This window comes from Capra hircus, chromosome 21, assembly GCF_001704415.2.
Source record: "Capra hircus breed San Clemente chromosome 21, ASM170441v1, whole genome shotgun sequence".
NCBI classification, from domain to species: domain Eukaryota; kingdom Metazoa; phylum Chordata; class Mammalia; order Artiodactyla; family Bovidae; genus Capra; species Capra hircus.
In genome coordinates this window covers 25,678,578-25,694,064 of record NC_030828.1, presented here as the reverse complement: position 1 = coordinate 25,694,064, position 15,487 = coordinate 25,678,578, and the positions used below count along the sequence as shown (strand labels likewise).

At 38.7% G+C, this 15,487-nt stretch overlaps 1 protein-coding gene across 4 annotated transcripts in view; it reads right to left on the bottom strand.

Annotated features, from left to right (window-relative positions):
* ZFAND6 (zinc finger AN1-type containing 6) overlaps window positions 1-15,487 on the bottom strand; it is a 55,878-nt gene that overhangs the window by 21,879 nt on the left and 18,512 nt on the right. For 2 of the 4 annotated variants that reach the window (XM_018066299.1, XM_018066298.1), the window contains exon 2: window positions 1,320-1,480. The exons of the other annotated variants lie outside the window; for them this stretch is intronic. The gene's annotated coding sequence lies outside the window, so the exon portion shown is untranslated. The remainder of the gene's footprint in view (window positions 1-1,319; window positions 1,481-15,487) is intronic. 4 annotated transcript variants of the gene reach the window in all.

Sequence of the window (15,487 nt, the reverse complement as noted above, 5' to 3'; positions counted from 1 at the left end):
AGTACTGCACAAAATAGTACCAAATTAAACTCATCCTTTACGGGGGAAATACCAAATGACTGTAAACTGGAATTAAACATCATATTATAGACCTTAAAACCTCACTAAAGTGAGACTTGTCATCATTAAACATGATTTCTTTAGAGCTACTGAACAATTAGTACTAAGGTAACCCCTGGGGATTCATACAGTACTGTCCATTTACTGACCAGCCCAGAAGAGAAAAAAAATCGACCAGACTGAAACTTGAAGTTTTTTAACTGCTTTTGAATGTACCCATATTCCTCTCATTTCTGGCATGCACTCTTTGACTACTTTCACAAGAACATCCATATTCACTACATGTTCTTCATTATGCTTTCTAAGAGCCTCCTCACTCACTGATTCTAAAATCAGTCAATTTTTATTTTCCTTCAGTCAACACATTCTGATGTGAAAGAGAAAGTAAGCTCATCTTACTGCAAACAGCATTTCTTTTATTTCATACTTCCCTAAATAGTTAATAAGATTTCATAAATCTTAACCTACACGTTCATCACACTGCTCATGGTAATGTCTTTTAATTATCTTTTCTATAAAACCATGCATTTCTCTATTGCGGGAAACATTCAATTAAGAGTCTTACTCCTAAACCCATGGAGGAGGAGGAAAAAACCCAAAACAAAAACAAAAAAGAAAGTAGAAAAAAAATCAGACCCCTCTATCCCAAAATATTTCTTAAGGTGATAGCTTTAGTAAGAGAAAAAGGAGAATCTTCTTTCCACAGGTATTTATATTAAGGCACTTTTAAAAACAAAGTTGGCAAGTGTAAAAGACTTCTAACTGCATTCAGTAAACTACAGTTCCTTTATTTTGAAGTACATACTCTCTCTGATTAAACACAGCTATTATAAAAATTATTAATTATAATTTAATAAGTTATTAAATTATTTCCAAGAGCTATTTTCTATATTAATATCTAACATACTTTCAAAATACATTTTATGATTGATTAAAATATTAATTTTTAAAAGATGAAATCAACTATAAAATAGAGTGATCTACAGAATTTTCTTCTTTTGCTTCACAACAATAGAATAATGAAAAAAGATGCATGGTCACTAATGATACTTGGTTGTTAAGTTTTATTCTCAGAAACACTTTATAAATAGAAACCTATCACCCACTCCACCCTCAACATTCTACCCACCAGAAAAAAACAGACCCTAAAAAATACCTCATCATGCTGGCTTAAGTGTATGTTTAAGTACTTTAGATTTAAAAACTGTAAGTTATTATTATGCCTAAGTACACAGTGTTACAGGCTTAAGTCTACTCACACAGTTGAGGTTGATGAGCAAACAGCTGTCCTGTATCTTGAGACAGACATTAGCTTCCTCCCTTCCCTATCCTCATAAGCAGCTACTTAAAGTTTGAGTTTTATGCAAGAAAACATTTTAAAGCCTTCAGTGTTTTATTGCAGCAGACTTCAGATTCATTCCTGTAACACATTTAACATGAAAGAGAGTTGAGACAGTTCAAATTAACTATGCACACTTTAATTGTCTAAAAGTTTAAGAGGTGCTTTCACTCTTACGGCTACATAAAAAGGGTTGCAACGTAAAATTAAGAGTAACATCTCACTTGGTATCTGACACCAATTTATGTAACAGAACAATATGTAACTGTAACATATAGATTTTTCTACCTTTTATAATCATTTATACCCAAAGTAAGCAAAACTAGGTCTTTCTTTTTTTCCTAAAGTTTACCTTATTTCTTTAGCATAAATAACCACCAATGAAAGAACTTTTTTTATAAAGAGACAGTCAATGGGGTGCCCTGAGTGTACCAAGAATATCCCTGGGGACCCTCTGACTAAGGAGAATAAGACTCTTGGTTCTGTTGTAACAGAAAGAGGAGCTATACTTCTAACATTACAATGAAGGGTTACAGCACATTTCCCCACAGACTCAAATTCCTATAGTATCATTATTGAAACAGGTTCTCCAAGTGTTCTAGACAGCTTATCTGGAAAATAAAATTGCGTTCAATCAATATGTCCTAAAATATCTGGATAACTATGTTCCCCCAATATGTGTGTATTAATAAACTCAGTTTCCATAGTAAATTTTAAGAAAAGTTTCAGGATTTCACAAACTAAATTTACTATTTATATTAACAACATGGTTTTAAAATGCCGTAAGAAATAGCATACGAACACTCAAAATTCACTGGCTAATTTTTAAAATATTATTTAATGCTGAAAAACTGTGTATTTGCTATGCACGAAAAGGCTAAAGGTTTTAGGATTCAGTCAAAGTAACTCAAATGTTTGTTTCTTTATAATCTACTTATAATGGACATATAAATAATTTAAGAAATGACTCTAAACTTTATCAAAGTTGTCACTGATAGAATAATATTCACATAAGTTAAAATATTTATTCAAGAGTCTAACTGTGCTTCAGTAGCACTTATTAAAACTTTCTCATTTTCACCACAGATTTAAATGAGCCTACAATAAAAAACAACAGCTAAAAATAAATTGCACCAATCTTGGGTGTAAAAATAAAAGAATCCTTTCTATATAATAACAATAAACATTTGATGAGTGATTACAGTGCAACAGACACCATTCTCATAATTTTACATGCACACTTAATCCTCATTCCCCCCTAAAAGGTAGGTGCAATTATTACCAACTCTTTTCAGATTATGGAACTGAAGTTCAGAGACGTTATGAACTTGCTGAAGAGGACAGAGCTAATAAGTGGCAGAGATAGGACTTGAATCCAGATTTATCTGACTCCAAAGCCTCGTGCTCAAGCTAGAGTATAAGCAACAGCAATTTACTGTATTGAATAAACCGTATCTGGAAGTGATATAAACCATATCTGGAACTGATATAAACCGTATCTGGAACTGGTACCTGGATTTGGTGCTAGATCTATGAATGTTAGCTGGAAACCAAGAATACGGTTATAAATTCAGGAAAGCTCTCTCTCACAAGGAACAGCTGTTAGAAATGGGAGTAGTAACTGAGAGAAAAGACAAAAGTGGAATGCATTCTGAGCGGCTGTTACAAAGAAGAAAACAGCCGGCTTATCTCACAAGTGGCATAAAAGTACAAAATTTGAAATAATGTGTCAAAATCTCAGAAGAGAAAACACAGTTTTCTCACAGTTCAACACAAAATACTTTATAAAGCCAAGGAACCCAATAGCTGGAACAGACTCCCTCCTATACTACTGGGTTTGTGCAATCAAAGATTTGAACTTCAACCACCATACTAACGATAGATTCTGGCAAAACTGCCAAAGAATGTTAAAATTTTTGAGGATGAAAGTTTGATGATGAAGAGCATATATTAAATCTCCAAGTATCTCCCCAGAAATTGCTTACTGGAGAAAGGAAAACAGCAACTTTCCCACACTAATGGGAAGATCAAAGCTGGTATCACTGCAAAGAGTACAAGGGAACATACTCCTGATGAGAGGCCCTGAGAATCACACGCAATAACGCAGCGTTCCTGCTCACCTCCTACATTCAATCACAAGGACACACCAGACAGACCCCAATCGAGGGAGATTCTGTAAATAAACGGTCTGTCACTCTTCAGAAGTGTCCGTGTCACAAAAGACAAAGAAAGGCTAAGGATAGGGTTCTGATTAAAGGAAACTAGAGACATGACAAGTCAATAAATGATTGAAGATTGGATCCTAGACTGGAAAAAAATTATTAAAGAACGTTACTGAGGAAACTAGAGAAATCTGAATGTGGGCTGTGTGTTAGAGAATAGTACCCTATCAATTTCCTTGATAACTGGAATGTCCTTGAAACTATAAGAATGCTGTTCTTAGATAATTTATGTCTTTCAGTACTACATGGTAAAGGGACAGGATGCATGCAACTTCTCAAAAAGTTCAGAAAAAAATAAAATGATAGCCCAAATGTAGCAAAATGTTAACAATGAGTGAATCTTGCCAGGGGATAGATGGGAACTATTTGTATTATTACTGCAATTTTCTATAATTTCAAAATTAAACCTGAGAAAAATAAAGATTTGGACCTGATGTTCTCAAGGAGTTCAACCAGATACCGAACAACAAGAGAAGCATCATTTCCTATAGCCATCTCTGCACACTCAAATCCAACCCAACAGCAGTCTAAGCTGATTTGTGACTATCTATTTTAATCAATTATAAGAAGCAGTGCTCTCATTTAAAATATCGATGTGAGAGCTGAAGATTAAGTGAATGTCTGCCTCTTCTCAACCCTGTTACTCTATGCAGTTAAAGAGACAAACTTCTCCAAGAAAGCACAGCTATTCTTCAGTTGGATATGCAGTAGTGGGTGTGTCCTTGCTAAAAACTCCAAATTAAGTTAATTTCTGGGTACGCCAAGTAGCAAAGCATTACCAAAGCCAAGAGAGAATCAGTGACCAGTAACCTACGAGGGAAATACCGTTAATAAAACAAACGTCCCACCCAAGCAAATCCTGCACTGCGCACAATAAGCAGACAACACCACAATGACTACAGAGCACCTGGAAAAGACAAGAGAATGTTAATCACTGAGGCCAAGGTGTAAATGGATAATATACAACATTTCAGTGGTCTAAATCCACAAAATAAGAGAGGGAGGAAAAAAGGAAAGGGGGAGGAAAAAAAAAGAGAGAAAATAAAGGAACATAGGCAAGAAAGAAGAAAATCCTGACAGCAACATACCACTTCACTGATTTCATGTTCTCGTTCCTCTCCGATGGTGTAACACACTCTCCCTCACTTTAACTCGTCTTCAGTTGTCTTCTACTAACTAAGAGTCAGTCTCTGTAAGACGGCAAGAGCTATGAAGAGCACAGCTTTGACTATACAATCATTATTTGCATCCTACCCCCATACTCCATTTTTGTTTTACTTGTCAGGAGGACCAGAACAGTAGTCTCTCTAGTGGGAAATCTCACAAACAGTTCACCTCAAAAAGGAACAGAAAAACACATCACCTCGCTCACAGCCTAAAAGAGACAAAGGCAGGAACTGGAGGGAAAACTGAAGGGTCAGCACAAAGAAGAAGGGATGAATTTTAGTCTCCTATACTAATCTGGATACACTCTCTGTCAGGTATGAGCAACCTAGCTGGTAGAATATTCACTGGTACTTAAGCTAATTCCAAGTCAGGAGCACTGTTACTGAACCGTAGCCTTCTTTCAGGCAAGCTCTACATCAGATTAATCTTTGATATAGCACCAAACACTACCTTGTCTAAAAAAAGGCACTTGAATAGGCACTTGTAGAACTGTTGTTGTTTAGTCGCTAAATTGTGCCTGACTCTTTGTGACCTCAGGGACTAGAGATCACCATGCTCCTCTGTCCATGGGATTTCCCAGGTGAGAATACTGGAATGGGTAGCCATTTCCTTCTCCAGGGGATTTTCCCCACCCAGGGATCTAACCCTTCTAGTATGGATTCTACCCAACTATAAAACAGGCAAAATTATTTTATCCCAAACCCTGCCTTCTCTCCCTTTTTCTCAGGTAGCACGTGTCAAATACTCTCCCCTACCAAACCTATCTGCTGGCTCTACAAACTTTTCCTCTGATCTAAATTCAAACCTCCAATTCCCTAAATGCTGCAGGTAAACACTGTTATAATAAAAGGATCAGAACAACTCATACTGTGAATGAAATATGACCAACTCAAATCTAAAAATTTAATCCAATTTTAAACCTAAAATCTCTAGCTCAAATATGGGACATGCACATGGGCACCTGTATGTATACCTATGTATGTATTGTGGAGGACAGGGAGCAAATTTTCCTACCTGCTTCTAAATCAACTCTTAACCTACACTGCCAAGGAGACTGTAACACATACACACGTGAGTCAGAAAATGCAGCTCACTTCAGAGGCTTTACTAAGTCAGATCAACATGGTCTTCATATGAATTTCCAGCAAACCCCTAATACAGGACATGACAAATCATGAACCTTTATCTGTATCTGCCATATTTTCCTTAGCTCTTCTGTACTATACAGGTCCCAACTTTGATGAGAAAGGGAGTGCTATAGAAAGAAATGAAAAAAGACTCCAAGACATGTTAATACACAAGCCACTTTTGTGGTCAAAGTTAGACCACGTAATTCAGCCCACTATATTTTGGTAACGATATATTTTAGGAGCCATCAGTCTTGCTAACCTCTGTATTTCTAGTATTTGGCACACCTACATAGAACAGCTGTTCCAGGCACTCAAATATTTATATAATGGATTAACACTTGACTTGCATTTACCCACATCACAAAAACAAGCCCTGAACCCTTATATATCAATTATATGAAATCCAATCACCCATGTGAAAATCAAATTACCAGTATCTCCATCTTTAATTTTTAGAATCTGGGAATGCTTTAACAGTGTAGAACACACTAATCCAGTTTAAATTAGTTCCTTTCCCCTTTCCAAGCCATTAAACAACCAGCAGATTAATCTATGACAATCCAAAAATAGTATGCCAGATGACAAGTCTGTATTTAAAACTTTCTAGTTTGTATGATATTCTTTTCAAGAATTTAATGCAACTCATAGTGGAAGTAAGAAACAGATTTAAGGGACTAGATCTAATAGAGTGACTGATGAACTATGGATGGAGGTTCGTGACACTGTACAGGAGACAGGGATCAAGACCATCCCCATGGAAAAGAAATGCAAAAAACCAAAACGGCTGCCTGGAGAGGCCTCACAAATAGCTGTGAAAAGAAGAGAAGCGAAAAGCAAAGGAGAAAAGGAAAGATATAAGCATCTGAATGCAGAGTTCCAAAGAATAGCAAGAAGAGATAAGAAAGCCTTCCTCAGCGAACAATGCAAAGAAATAGAGGAAAACAACGGAATGGGAAAGACTAGAGATCTCTTCAACAAAATTAGAAATACCAAGGGAACATTTCATGCAAAGATGGGCTCGATAAAGGACAGAAATGGTATGGACCTAACAGAAGCAGAAGATATTAAGAAGAGGTGGCAAGAATACACAGAAGAACTATACAAAAAAGATGTTCATGACCCGGATAATCTCGATCGCGTGATCACTCATCTAGAGCCAGACATCCTGGAATGTGAAGTCAAGTGGTCCTTAGAAAGCGTCAGTACAAACAAACCTAGTGGAGGTGATGGAATTCCAGTTGAGCTATTTCAGATCGTGAAAGATGATGCTGTGAAAGTGCTGCACTCAATATGCCAGCAAATTTGGAAAACTCAGCAGTGGCCACAGGACTGGAAAAGGTCAGTGTTCATTCCAATCCCAAAGAAAGGCAATGCCAAAGAATGCTCAAACTACTGCACAATTGCACTCATCTCACATGCTAGTAAAGTCATGCTCAAAATTCTCCAAGCCAAGCTTCAGCAATACATGAACCGTGAACTCCCTGATGTTCAAGCTGGTTTTAGAAAAGGCAGAGGAACCAGAGATCAAACTGCCAACATCTGCTGGATCATGGAAAAAGCAAGAGAGTTCCAGAAAAACATCTATTTCTGCTTTCTTGACTATGCCAAAGCCTTTGACTGTGTGGATCACAATAAACTGTGGAAAACTCTGAAAGAGATGGGCATACCAGACCACCTGACCTGCCTCCTGAGAAACCTGTATGCAGGTCAGGAAGCAACAGTTAGAACTGGGTATGAAACAGCAGACTGGTTCCAAATAGGGAAAGGAGTACGTCAAGGCTGTATATTGTCACCTTGCTTATTTAACTTCTATGCAGAGTACATCATGAGAAACGCTGGGCTGGAAGAAGCATAAGCCGGAACCAAGATTGCTGGGAAAAATATCAGTAACCTCAGATATACAGATGACACCACCCTTATGGCAGAAAGTGAAGAGGAGCTAAAAAACCTCTTGATGAAAATGAAAGAGGAGAGTGAAAAAACTGGCTTAAAGCTCAACATTCAGAAAATGAAGATCATGGCATCTGGTCCCATCACTCCATGGCAGATAGATGAGGAAACAGTGAAAAACAGTGTCAGACTTTTTTTCTGGGCTCCAAAATCACTGCAGATGGTGACTGCAGCCATGAAATTAAAAGACGCTTAACTCCTTGGAAGGAAAGTTATGACCAACCTAGATAGCATATTCAAAAGCAGAGACATTACTTTGCCAACAAAGGCCCATCTAGTCAAGGCTATGGTTTTCCCAGTAGCCATGTATGGATGTGAGAGTTGGACTGTGAAGAAAGCTGAGCGCCGAAGAATTATGCTTTTGAACTGTGGTGTTGGAGAAGACTCTTGCGAGTCCCTTGGACTGCAAGGAGATCCAACCAGTCCATCCTAAAGGAAATCAGTCCTGAGATTTCTTTGGAAGGAATGATGCTAAAGCTGAAACTCCAATACTTTGGCCACCTCATGCAAAGAGCTGACTCATTGGAAAAAGACTCTGATGCTGGGAGGGATTGGGGGCAGAAGGAGAAGGGGACGACAGAGGATGAGATGGCTGGATGGCATCACCAGCTCGATGGACATGAGTTTGAGTGAACTCCGGGAGTTGCTGATGGACAGGGAGGCCTGGCATGCTGCAATTCACGGGATCGCAAAGAGTCAGACACGACTGAACCGAACTGATAGGTCATTTAACAAAGATATTACTACTATACATAAGTAAAATGAAGGGCTTCCCTTGTGGCTCAGGTGGTAAAGAATCTGCCTGCAACGCAGGAGATGTGGGTTCGATCCCTGCATTGGGAAGATCCCCTGGAGAAGGGAAAGGCTATCCACTCCAGTATTCTGGCCTGGAGAACCCCATGGACTGTATTATGTATTAGTCCATGGGGTTGCAAAGAGTCGGACGTGACTGAGCAACTTTCCCTTTCAAGTAAAATCAAAGTAGTCCCTTTCCCACACCATTAAAATATCCTACGTGTATTTTTTCACTACTTCAAAAGCTGAAAAAACCACCAGTAATTTTCAAGTCTCCCTAAATTAAGAAAAAAAGCAGCATATTAACTTTAAAACTACTTAAGTCAACACACGAATCTGCATTGGATCTTGTTTCAATAATACATAGAGATCATTTTGATAATTTTAAGTTCCTATTAGGATACATGCCATTCCAAGATCAGACTTTCCTCTTCTGTTTCTATGCGCAGTTATAAAACACAAAATAAACTGCTAGGCACCATACTCTTTGAAGCCATTTAGCATTCAGCTGAAATTGTATCTACTTCATCAACAATGGGCCCTATAACAGCTCCTTATTTGTCTCAAATCTGCTGGATGAATTCCAACTAGTTTCAATATTAGCCTCAAAATACTGCCAGCAAAGTTAAAAGTCCCAAGAACCTGGCTTTAAGTCATATAGAAGCAAAGACCAAGGATTTGTTGTTGTTTTTGTTGTTTAGTTGCTATGTTGTGTCCGACTCTTTGTAACTCCATGGACTGCAGCCCACCAGGCCCCTCTGTCCATGGTACTTTCCAGGAAGGAATACTGGAGTGGGTTGCCATTTTCTTCTTCAGAGGATCTTCCTGACTCAGGGATTGAACCTGCATCTCTTGCATTGGCAGGTGGATCCTCTACCTCTGAGTGACCAGGAAAACCCAAGACCAAGGAAAGTATGATTTAAAATTTCAAGAGATAAGCAAGATTAAAAAGTTTTGAGTTTTCCTCATAGTCAGAACACTCTCTGACCTAAATTTTAGCAATTCTTTTTTAATCCATCCCCTAAGACCAAGGAAATAAAAGCGAAAATAAACAAACGGGACCTAATTCAACTTAAAAGCTTTTACGGATAGCAAAGGAAAAATAACCATCGACCAAATGAAAAGACAGAGTACTGAATGGGAGAAAATATTTGCAAATAATATAAACAGTTCATATGACTCAACATTAAAAAAACAAGTAACCAGATTAAAAAATGGGCAGAGGATTTGAATACATATTTTTCCAAAGAGGAAATGCAGATGGCCAACAGGCGCACGACAAAATGCTCAATACAACTAATCACCAGGGAAACACAAATCAAAAGCACAATGAGATTATCACCTTACACCTGTCAACAGGAATGGCCATCTTCAAACAAAAAGGACACAAATAACAAATGCTGGAGAGGATGTGGAGAAAAGGGAACCCTCATACATACACTGTTGGTGGGAATGTAAATTGATGCAGCCACTGTGGAAGACATGTGGTTTCTCAAACAACTAAAAATAGAACGAACCTATGACCCAGCAACTCCACTCTATATAGGATATATACACATATAAACACTAAGTCGAAAAGATACAGGCACCCCAATGAGAAAACAAATATTTTAGAAAGAAAAAAGCACTCTGGCATCACACTCTGCCTCAATCCTTTCCAGAGGGTGAGAAACAAACCACATGAGAATACTGTCAGTGTTACCCTCCTGTACTAATGGAAGAGACAAAACAAGTCCTTCAACATGTCTATTTCTCATCAACAACTAAGGAGTTTATGAGCTTTTCTCTGCTCTGTTTTTAAATAAAAAAGGTAACATATGCGACCTGTGGGGCTTCCCCAGTGAGCGGCTCAGTGGTAAAGGATCCACCTGCAATGCGGGAGACACAGGAGCCGTGCGTTCAACCCCTGGGTCACGAGGGTCTCCTGGACAAGGAAACGGCAACCCACTCCAGCACGGTTGCTTGGAGAATCCATGGACAGACGAGCCTTGGTGGGCTACAGTCCACAGAGTCTCAAAGAGTCGGACACAGATGAAGCGACCCAGCACACACATGCGACAGGTATACAAAGGTCTGATTTCATAGAACAAATTATGCCATTATGCCAGTATTATTCCAAGGTGGGTGTATTTTGCAGAGAATAACTTCTGTGGTTAATGTGGTTTCTTTCCCTGCTTTTTCTAAACTTCTAAAACCAACTAACTATGCAATATAGGTTTCCCTTGAAAAGAAGGAATGTCCATTCAATACACACATTCCAATTAAGCAAATGTGAATTATAAAATAATTAGATCTCCTGGGATTATGATCATTTAAAAATGTTCAGCTGTGGCTAACACCTTACAGAAGCTCTGGGGTACAATTATCTGGCTACCTATGTACTTTGAACATTACTTAATACCTCTTTATCTCTTCTAACTATTTAAGGAGCTAGGTCTAACAAATGACGGGTAATGAAAAAAATATTTTACCTGCAATACAAAATAATTTTTTCCTGTTAATGAACACTCAAGTTTCCTTCCCCTCAGCTTAAAAAAGAAAAAAAAACTGACAGCCACTTTAGACTCATTTTACATGCAAGATTTCTGGTTAGTATGAAATATATTTGTTTCTGTGTTATTCATATTTTTTTCATACATTTTTATTTCATACATTTTTTTGTTTTGTCTTTGTGCTACGTCACTTCAGTTGTATCCAACTCTTTGCGACTTCATGGACCGTAGCCTGCCAGGCTCCTCGTCCATGGGATTCTCCAAGCAGGATTACTGGAGTGGTTTGCCATTTCCTCCTCCAGGGAATCCACCACTCCAAGGATCAAACCGGAGTCACTTATGTCTCCGGCATTGACAGGGAGGTTCTTTACCACTAGCACCACCTGGGAAGCCCCTGTTTTCTCTTAAGATGGACCATAAATGTGAAATCAAGCAAACACATGCAGCAAGCCAGGATATTGTTCTCTCTTTATTAACACACATCCTCAACTTATGCAGCACTCTCATTTTAAGAATTATGGTACTGAAAATATAAAACAGCTTCCATCCCAAAGTGTCAACTGAATGATCACTGCAGTTGATTTGGTCTTGAGAGGTAAGCTTCCTCACTGTTATCAGACAGTAAAATTTTAATTTCTAGAATGTAAAATTCTAACGCTCACAGTTAAGAGTGAGGTATTAAGAGATACCTATAATTGGGACCGTTTCTTTGTTTTGGGCTGTACCACAAGGCATGCATGATCTCAGTTCCCTAACCAGGCAGGGACTGAACCCTAGCCCCTTGCAGTGCAAGTGTGGGAGTCCTAACCACTGAACCACCAGGAAAAGTCCCAGAATCTGTTCCTTATGAGAGACAACCAAACCAAGGATATTGGTGACAAATCAGCAAGGTTCTGTGCTATTTTTCTAGAATATTTTACTCCTGATTTTCATAGGAAGACAGCACCATGAAGAATAATATTAAAAATTTTATCTACATGGAATTCATTCTGTTAAAGCAATCAGACAAGAGGTCCTGGCAACCCATTTCCTTCAAAGGGATAATTATTCTGAGAAAATTATCCAAATCATTAAAAGGATAAAATATGGCTTGGAGTTTAATTATATACAAATCAGCAATTAAACATCTAGATTCATCACAGATTCTTGCGATTTTTCTACATTTTCTCTCATCCTCATTTACACTCCTCTGATTTCAGGTGCATCTCCCTTTACCCATCTTCTCTGATAAATCAACCACCTAATAAATAGTGTCTGGCATCTTACTGACTAAAAAGACTATACAACATCAATCAAATCTTACTTTGGAATTAATTCCTTTGATGATTTCTCTTCCTCCTCCATGTTAAATGGGGTCACACTTCTGATGACCGTTATCTTCTGAATCAAAACCTAGGATATGTGATCTAACAAGATAGAATATTTCATTCAAAAAAAAAAAAAAAAGGGTGCAGGAAATGGGCAGAAATATCAGACTACCTGAAATTTCTATACTACTTCCAGGTATGTGAATCTGCATTTTATGGATGCCAAAAAGTTGGTATTTCTGAAATATTTCACAAGTTGAGAAGCCAATAAAAAAAATACTTGAAAACCGAAATGTCCAAAGGTGTGTGGGTCCTGGATCTGTATCTCATCACCTGCAATTTGTCTCCTTATGTACAAAGTTCAAGTTTCAAAGCTCTAAGTAGCAGCTCTGTGCAAATGTCTTCAAAACATGAGTCTAGCCCAGACCTTTCTCCTAAAAGGTCTCTCTTTGCTAACTGTCTAGAAATTCACTTAGATGTCTTATCAACTCTGCCAGTAAAAGATCATGGGCCAGGAGATACCAGAAGCTTGTAGCTAAATCAGAGTAGTAGGACAAGAGAAGAACAGAAATGAGAGGGTCCATGATAAATTCTTTACCTGCAATGTCTCACCCAATCTTCACAATAATATCCCTTACAAATAGGACTATTACCATCTCCACTTCAGAAATGAGGGAACTGAGCTTTAGAGATGATGGAATCTGCTCAGGTCAAACGGCTAGTTGAGTTCAGTTCAGTCGCTCAGTCGTGTCCGACTCTTTGAGACCCCATGAATCGCAGCACGCCAGGCCTCCCTGTCCATCACCAACTTCCGGAGTTCACTCAGACTCACGTCCATCAAGTCAGTGATGCCATCCAGCCATCTCATCCTCTGTCGTCCCCTTCTCCTCCTGCCCCCAACCCCTCCCAGCATCAGAGTCTTTTCCAGTGAGTCAACTCTTCATATGAGGTGGCCAAAGTACTGGAGTTTCAGCTTTAGCATCATTCCTTCCAAAGAAATCCCAGGGCTGATCTCCTTCAGAATGGACTGGTTGGATCTCCTTGCAGTCCAAGGGACTCTCAAGAGTCTTCTCCAACACCAAGTTCAAACCCATCAATTCTTTGGCACTCAGCTTTCTTCACAGTCCAACTCTCACATCCATACATGACTACTGGGAAAACCATAGCCTTGACAAGACGACCTTAGGCGGCAAAGTAATGTCTCTGCTTTTGAATATGCTATCTAGGTTGGTCGTTAACTTTGCTTCCAAGGAGTAAGCGTCTTTTAATTTCATGGCTGCAGTCACCATCTGCAGTGATTTTGGAGCCCAGAAAAATAAAGTCTGACACTGTTTCCATTGTTTCCCATCTATTTCCCATGAAGTGATGGGACCAGATGCCATGATCTTCATTTTCTGAATGTTGAGCTTTAAGCCAATTTTTTCACTCTCCTCTTTCACTTTCATCAAGAGGTTTTTTAGTACCTCTTCACTTTCTGCAATAAGGGTGGTGGCATCTGCCTATCTGAGGTTACTGATATTTCTCCCGACAATCTTGGTTCCAGCTTGTGTTTCTTCCAGCCCAGCGTTCTCATGATGTACTCTGCATAGAAGTTAAATAAGCAAGGTGACAATATACAGCCTTGACATACTCCTTTTCCTATTTGGAACCAGTCTGTTGTTCCATGTCCAGTTCTAACTGTTGCTTCCTGACCTGCATACAGGTTTCTCAGGAGGCAGGTCAGGTGGTCTGGTATGCCCATCTCTTTCAGAGTTTTCCACAGTTTATTGTGATCCACACAGTCAAAGGCTTTGGCATAGTCAAGAAAGCAGAAATAGATGTTTTTCTGGAACTCTCTTGCTTTTTCCATGATCCAGCAGATGTTGGCAATTTGATCTCTGGTTCCTCTGCCTTTTCTAAAACCAGCTTGAACATCAGGGAGTTCACAGTTCACGTATTGCTGAAGCCTGGCTTGGAGAATTTTGAGCATGACTTTACTAGCATGTGAGATGAGTGCAATTGTGTGGTAGTTTGAGCATTCTTTGGCATTGCCTTTCTTTGGGATTGGAATGAAAACTGACCTTTTTCCAGTCCTGTGGCCACTGCTGAGTTTTCCAAATTTGCTGGCATATTGAGTGCAGCACTTTCACAGCATCATCTTTCACGATCTGAAATAGCTCAACTGGAATTCCATCACCTCCACTAGGTTTGTTTGTACTGACGCTTTCTAAGGACCACTTGACTTCACATTCCAGGATGTCTGGCTCTAGATGAGTGATCACGCGATCGAGATTATCCGGGTCATGAACATCTTTTTTGTATAGTTCTTCTGTGTATTCTTGCCACCTCTTCTTAATATCTTCTGCTTCTGTTAGGTCCATACCATTTCTGTCCTTTATCGAGCCCATCTTTGCATGAAATGTTCCCTTGGTATTTCTAATTTTGTTGAAGAGATCTCTAGTCTTTCCCATTCCGTTGTTTTCCTCTATTTCTTTGCATTGTTCGCTGAGGAAGGCTTTCTTATCTCTTCTTGCTATTCTTTGGAACTCTGCATTCAGATGCTTATATCTTTCCTTTTCTCCTTTGCTTTTCGCTTCTCTTCTTTTCACAGCTATTTGTAAGGATCTGAATCCAGCTTCAAAGCCCAAGCACCTATACTTTTAAAACCCCAAAAGGAGACGAGATATATTTAGATTCTAACAAATAAGGTGTAGTCATTGGTCAATTCAAGAAGCATTCTCAGAGCACCAAATATGTGCCAGATACAAAGGAGACCAAAAAAAGAGATCTGAATTTAATTCCCCACTTTATCACTTAATAGCTATGTAGCCAGGGTAAATCTCCAGCTTTACTCTCAAATGACTCAGAAAAGAAAACATATATATACCTATATTTTTACACAGAGAAAGAGAGAGAGAGAGAGAATATGATAAAGCAGATGGGAAAAACCATAAGAATTAATTGAGAATCTCTGAAGAGGGGATGGGACCTTTTTGTACTGTGCATGCAGCTTCTATGTAAGTTTGAAACTAAATCCAAGTAAAAA